Below are 7,465 nucleotides of genomic sequence, written 5' to 3'. Positions count from 1 at the left end.
ACCTTGAGGTTTCTCTGGGCAGTCTCATGTGTTCAACACAATCCTGAAGACCTGAAGCCCAGGGGTTCGCTTTTCCTCTTCCAGCCTTGTAGTTGTTTGTTTTCTTGAATAAAAGGCTGAGATGATCCCTTAAGTTTGCTTCTGGCCTGGTCTTTTTGTGCTAACAGGCACCAACTTGGACCCCCACCTCTGCAGAGAAGCCTCTGTCCCTCTCTCTCTCTGTTCTATTCTTTAAATAAAACTTTTTGTGCTTGCCTTGGAGTTTCTTGGGTGTTCAGTCTTCAACACTGGGGGAACAGGATTCAAACTTGATTCTCAACACAGGTATCACTAAATGTGATTTATTACCAACTTTGTTGCTAAAGATGGGAGTGGAGAAATGCTTGCATCTTTTGCAAATTATCACTTGTAATCCTGTAGTTGTGGATGGTGCTGGATGAGGCCGGAAGTGGGTAGGTTTGGGGTTGGATGGAGTTGAAGGGAGCTGAGTACACATGTGACCCTAAGTGGGGTCAGGAGAGGCTGATGCAGTCCATATGAATGGAGAAGTAGCTTTATACATGTTTTCCAAAATAAAAGCTCAAGGAGGAAAATCTAGGGAAATTACTGCTCTAGCATGTTCTTTACCCTATCCTGCTAGATGTCCAAGGGTCAACATTTTAAAAATGAAAAACCACTAAACCAATATTAATTTTCTACCAGCTTTTAAAGGGTGGAGAATCCCCTACGAAGACAGGGTATATGTTTGCACATGATTTGAAGGCTTGGTAAGAAAAGCACAGCTTGGCCCCACAGTGCAGCAAGTTCAATGATTCAAATATTCTGGCAACCCCAATACCTGATGAGAGGGGCCAGAAGGTGGAAGATCTTCATGGGCATGAGGTCAACTAAGTTTCAAATGATTGGTTCTTGAACCAGAAAGAGCGCACCAGAATAACTGGTATTTTATTTAGAAATCCACACTCCTGGAAGATGATGTGTTTTCTGGCCCTCTGAAAGATGATTATTTACACTGGGGCATGAGGCCTAGAAGCTCTTTCCAACTCTGCACACACTGCCTCTTACAGAAGCATGGCTGCCATAGAGGATTCTAGCTCTAGACCAGCTCTACTTGCCTATGCCCTTGTTGTTTATATACACATATTTAACTATTTACATGTTACTTTTTACCACATGGCTAGGATTGGTTGTGAATTTTGCACCGTTTAATATGAGAAAAAAAAGTATTTTATAAGCACTGATGAGAAGCCAATATTAGAAAATAAAATTTGCCAGTCGCTTGAGGCAAGACAGATTTACTCTCCGCCGCCCTCAGTAGGAGCAGAGGTCTGTGATGGGGCTTTATCCCTGGGAGAAGAACAAAGCCAAGGTTGTTACTCTTGAAAGGAGCAATTAAGCTTTTCCTTACCTCTTCACTTGAGAATTTTATATCACCCCCAGTCACTTACCTAGCATCCTTATTGAAAATCTCATCCTCATCATCTGTGCCATGTTTTTCTTACGTGTGGCATTGAGAGGTCTGTACGTATCTCTAAGCCAAAGTGGCCACCTTTACCAGAAAAAGCCCTCCTAGAAAACAGAAAGTGGAACATTAATTCTGCTTCCCGCTGCCTTCCCTGGCCACAGCACTGGGTTCTCTTCAGATTTACCTGATTTTCACTTTCCGTTGAGCTTCTCCTACACAGAAACCCGAAACAGCTCCTGGGGGGAAACACATGCACAAGACAATTAGTGATGGATGCCATTTTTCATGTCTTTTTGTAATGTGCACCTTTGGTCTTTTTAGGACAAAGCCTATACCTTAGTTCATAAGCACAATGAGCAAAATCATGCTAGACCTGGGGTCCTAAAAACAATTCCCTGCATGCTGGGCTACCAGAACTCTCTATGTATGTTCCCAAAGAGCCACATGAGCATAGGCAGGATTAGCAACTCTGCTTACCCTCTTGGCTAAGTACCTTGTACAGTACACAACCATACTGGGCTGAAGTGTTTTACTCTCTCCAGAGCCTTTCACATCAGTCCTCTTTGGACTTAAATCTCAACATGTATCATCATTTTGGGGTGGGGAGCAGGGTGGCTCTTGAGGTAGAAGGTGTTTCTATTTCCTAGCTGCTTTATCCTACAAGTTGTATTACATCAAGTAAATACCAAAGTCCAATTAGTAAAGTTGTCTAGCTCACTGATTTCCATATTGCAGGCTGTCACTTATGATTGAGTTGTAAAATCAGTTTAGACATATACATAACAAAAAAACAATAGGAAAAAAAACCTGTGCATTGTTTCAAACATTGCTGATGTTTACATTGAAATGTGTCTACTAATTCACAATATCAAATGTTGCTCACAGCCCAAGTGTGGGTATAATTAATGGAGAAGTACCTAGCTGGAAAGGAACCATTTTCTGACACTAACTGTGATCACAGGGTAAGATATTTTCCCTTTCTTATTCTCCGTTTCTTATTATAAAAGGAAGAGACAAACTACTATTTCTAAGCTCCCTGTTAAAATTCTATGAAATCTAGGTAAAAGGAATAGAGAGTGGGGGTGAGAAGGTGACCAGTAAGGCAAGAAGGTAAAGTTTTCCTACCACCTGGAGGAAGGACTCATACATTCTACTTCTACTTCCGCCAGCCTGGAAGGGGAATAGCACAGCACGCTAATGACCCAAGGTCTTCCCTGTCCCTGAAAGCCTCAAAGAAGGGCTCCAGCTGAGTCTGATGCACGTGAACAGTGGGAGCAGGCACAGCCCAAACCTCTTGCCCTCCACTCTCTTTCCTTAAGGACTGGAGACAGCAGATGCATCCCTGCTAGTGCCTTTGACCTCAGCAGGCTGGGAAACTAGTTTTCCTGGAGCCAGGGGAGACATGAGAGGAAGTATTCTTCGTGCCTTTAGCAGTTTCCTCACTGTTAAGATTGAAATAGATGAGTTCTAAAATTCTCATTTAGGGGCTGGGGTTGTGGCTCAGCGGTAGAGCGCTCGCCTAGCATGTGCGATCCTGGGTTCGATCCTCAGCACCATGTAAAAATAAATAAAGATATTGTGTCCAACTAAAAACAGAAAGTGGAACATTAATTCTGCTTCCCGCTGCCTTCCCTGGCCACAGCACTGGGTTCTCTTCAGATTTACCTGATTTTCACTTTCCGTTGAGCTTCTCCTACGCAGAAACCCGAAACAGCTCCTGGGGGGAAACACATGCACAAGACAATTAGTGATGGATGCCATTTTTCATGTCTTTTTGTAATGTGCACCTTTGGTCTTTTTAGGACAAAGCCTATACCTTAGTTCATAAGCACAATGAGCAAAATCATGCTAGACCTGGGGTCCTAAAAACAATTCCCTGCATGCTGGGCTACCAGAACTCTCTATGTATGTTCCCAAAGAGCCACATGAGCATAGGCAGGATTAGCAACTCTGCTTACCCTCTTGGCTAAGTACCTTGTACAGTACACAACCATACTGGGCTGAAGTGTTTTACTCTCTCCAGAGCCTTTCACATCAGTCCTCTTTGGACTTAAATCTCAACATGTATCATCATTTTGGGGTGGGGAGCAGGGTGGCTCTTGAGGTAGAAGGTGTTTCTATTTCCTAGCTGCTTTATCCTACAAGTTGTATTACATCAAGTAAATACCAAAGTCCAATTAGTAAAGTTGTCTAGCTCACTGATTTCCATATTGCAGGCTGTCACTTATGATTGAGTTGTAAAATCAGTTTAGACATATACATAACAAAAAAACAATAGGAAAAAAAACCTGTGCATTGTTTCAAACATTGCTGATGTTTACATTGAAATGTGTCTACTAATTCACAATATCAAATGTTGCTCACAGCCCAAGTGTGGGTATAATTAATGGAGAAGTACCTAGCTGGAAAGGAACCATTTTCTGACACTAACTGTGATCACAGGGTAAGATATTTTCCCTTTCTTATTCTCCGTTTCTTATTATAAAAGGAAGAGACAAACTACTATTTCTAAGCTCCCTGTTAAAATTCTATGAAATCTAGGTAAAAGGAATAGAGAGTGGGGGTGAGAAGGTGACCAGTAAGGCAAGAAGGTAAAGTTTTCCTACCACCTGGAGGAAGGACTCATACATTCTACTTCTACTTCCGCCAGCCTGGAAGGGGAATAGCACAGCACGCTAATGACCCAAGGTCTTCCCTGTCCCTGAAAGCCTCAAAGAAGGGCTCCAGCTGAGTCTGATGCACGTGAACAGTGGGAGCAGGCACAGCCCAAACCTCTTGCCCTCCACTCTCTTTCCTTAAGGACTGGAGACAGCAGATGCATCCCTGCTAGTGCCTTTGACCTCAGCAGGCTGGGAAACTAGTTTTCCTGGAGCCAGGGGAGACATGAGAGGAAGTATTCTTCGTGCCTTTAGCAGTTTCCTCACTGTTAAGATTGAAATAGATGAGTTCTAAAATTCTCATTTAGGGGCTGGGGTTGTGGCTCAGCGGTAGAGCGCTCGCCTAGCATGTGCGATCCTGGGTTCGATCCTCAGCACCATGTAAAAATAAATAAAGATATTGTGTCCAACTAAAAAATAAATATTAAAAATAAAATAAAATTCTCATTTAAACACTGCCAGGCTCATAGTTACCTTAAGGACTTTTCTTCATCATCTTGTGGTGCTGTTTTATGGGAATAAATCTGTTTTGGAAGAAAATACAGTCATAAGTATCACAATGACCACTAATCTCCAAGTCTCTATTCATTCCTTATATTTATTTTAAGTCTTATCTACCCAGTGAGATAATAACTTTTCTGAGGGCAGGAATTCTATCCTTTTAATGGTTCTCTGACTCTTTCATAGTACCTAGCTTAGGGTCTTGCATGCAGCTGGCACTTAATATATTTTATTGACTGTTTTAGATAAAATCCAACAGATAATTCCTAATAAAAACACTTAATAGTAGAAAAAGAAAGAACTACTTAACTTGATAAACATGTCTGCCAGAACTTTAAACAACAGTGTCGTTTTAAAATCAAGAATAAGAGTAGGAGGATGCCTGTTATTGCTGCTGTTCAACCTCATTGAGGAGGTCTTAATCAATGCAGTATGAAAAATAAATGAGGGCATAAATGGGGAAAGGAACTGAAACTATATATCAAAATGGATTCTACTGTCATGTATAACTAAAACGATCCAATTAAAAAATCTATGTAGTGAAAATACTAAAATTCAGCTGGATGTGGTGGCACACACTTATATTCCCAGCAGTAGATATTAAGGCAAAAAGATCAAGTTTAAGGCCAGCCTGGGTAACTTTGAAATACCCTGTCTTAAAATAAAAAATATTTTTTAAATTTTTTTTATTGTAGCTCAGTGGTAGAGCACTTGCCTACCATGCGTGAGGCACTTGGTTTACCGCATAAAAATAAATATGGAAGGAAATGCTTCCTTCTAAAAAATAAAAATAAAAAAGACTGGGAGTGCAGCTCGGTGGTGGAGTGCCCCTGAGTTCAATCCCTAGCACCACAATAAATAAATAAATAAATAAATAAATGCACATTAAGAAGAAATGAATATATGGCATGAGATTACATGTTCCCAGAATGTTGTAGAGATGTTAATTCGCAAATTCATTTTCAAATTCAATCTAGTCCTATTCAAATTCAAAGACAGTTTTTTTTTGTTTGTTTGTTTTTGTTTTTATTTTGTTTTTCTTTTGGCAGAGAAAATATATAAGAATAGTGATGAAATGTACGAAATGATCAGGAGAGCAGGAGCTTGCCCTACCAAATATATAGCTTGAAATATGTTATAAAGCAACTGGAATTAAGTGGTGTGATGTTAGTACTGGCACTGTGTTAGATTCTCAGCAACACATACAAACAAACAAACAAATAAATAAATAAATAAATAAATAAATGTCCATTGACAACCTATTGAGAAAAGTAATAAACCATCATGTAAGCAAACAGAAGGTAAACAGAAGCCAGAGCCAGGAATATACTATTATCACTAGGACCTGCTCTGGAGTAGCCTGATGAGAATTTAGCTGCAGTGCTTTACCTGAACACCTACTTAGACAATACCTCACACTGGAGGAGGAGGAAGCTGTGTGGATCCACTGAGTCTACATATAGCACTTTTATCTTTTAGCCCTCTCCTTTTACCCCAGGGTGATGACTGCTGCTTGAGAGTGAAGTCATTTCTTGTCATTTCAGTAACAAGGAAAGAAATCAGTGGTAGAATGAAAGTACATCAAAACTTTACAAAAATGAGAGTAACAAATTGTGGACATGGTTTTGGGTTGGACAAATTTTGCTACGATGACATCTCTGGCCATATTAGTCTTAATTTCTTAAGAAATTATAGCTTGTTCTCTTGGTTTCAATTTCTCAAAGATTCCCTGGAAATGAAGTTCCTTTAAAAGTCTCTGGGGCTGGGCACTGTGAAGCACACTTATAATCCCAGCTGCTTGGGAGGCTGAGGCAAAAGGATTGTGAGTTCAAAGCCAGCCTCATCAATTTATCGAGGTACTAAGCAACTCAGTGAGACCCTGTCTCTAAGTAAAATACAAAAAAGGGCTGGAGATGTGGCTCAATGTTCAAACACCCCTGGGTTCAATCCCTGGTACCAAAAAGTAAAATAAAAAAAAATAAATAAAAATCCCTAGAATATATTTTTCAATAAAAGAACAAAGCATAACTCAGTGTTAGTGACTGAAGAGAAATGTCAAGTAGTACGTGGGGAAGGAACTTTGATTTTCAGGGTATACGTTCTAAATCTATTACAATGATAAGATGTATTCTGGAAACCTGAATTGATTGTTGTCCTTACCTGAATCACACAGAAAATTATAATCAAAATCATCGCCACTACAGTCACAGATATTGTCAAGATGAGTTTGTTGTTATAACCATATCCCGGGACTCCTTTTGTGAGCTAAAAGAAAGAAAAAGAATGTTAACTATTCAAAATTTCCATTCTTCCAGGTGAATAGCTTGCAGTTTCTTAAAGAACACACCAAATTTAATATGTTACATCTTATTATCACACATTTTTCTTCCTATTATTTGTTTATCTTGTGTGTTAAGTCCACTTTATTCTCTAATGGAACAAAATGGGGATCACTGTCTTGGGCAAAGTTATGTGGCCAAGACAAGATGTGGACTAGAAGCCCCTGGTCTTCCCGCTTGAATGCTTCAATTGTATACCCTAAATGATGAAAAAGTCTGGGCTTCTTGTTCAATAGTTTCCCTCACCTCACTTGTCTCCTCATGCTCTTTGTTATCACCCTGGGAGTAGGAGACTCAGCTTGATCAGAACCTAGAGAAGAACCTGTCACATCCTCACCTTCTGGAGATAGATATAGTTCCATATAGCTATAGGGAACGATGAAAGAGCTACAGGCTTCTTCTTCGCCCTAGAACGTTTAGTGGGTTTTGGAGTCGAGGTGAGTTCCAGGTCCAAAGGTTGAAATGTAACACTGGGTGATGTTAAATCCTGAGCTTGATTCTGA

At 40.1% G+C, this 7,465-nt stretch overlaps 1 long non-coding RNA gene across 1 annotated transcript; it reads right to left on the bottom strand.

The window, feature by feature from the left end:
* Nucleotides 1–1,481: 1,481 nt before the first annotated feature.
* Nucleotides 1,482–7,246, bottom strand: LOC124097908 (uncharacterized). The gene is made up of 5 exons (XR_006853402.2): nucleotides 7,209–7,246; nucleotides 6,784–6,888; nucleotides 4,597–4,646; nucleotides 1,650–1,701; nucleotides 1,482–1,569 (listed from the first exon to the last, which is right to left on the bottom strand). It is a non-coding gene; the product is annotated as an uncharacterized LOC124097908 (long non-coding RNA).
* Between the last annotated feature and the right edge of the window lie 219 nt (nucleotides 7,247–7,465).

This window comes from Marmota monax, unplaced genomic scaffold (genome assembly GCF_021218885.2).
Source record: "Marmota monax isolate L192 unplaced genomic scaffold, Marmota_monax_Labrador192_F-V1.1 WCK01_AAM20220418_F8-fsc00141, whole genome shotgun sequence".
NCBI classification, from domain to species: Eukaryota; Metazoa; Chordata; class Mammalia; order Rodentia; family Sciuridae; genus Marmota; species Marmota monax.
The sequence above is the reverse complement of the archived record's forward strand: the minus strand, read 5'-3'. Positions and strand labels throughout refer to the sequence as shown.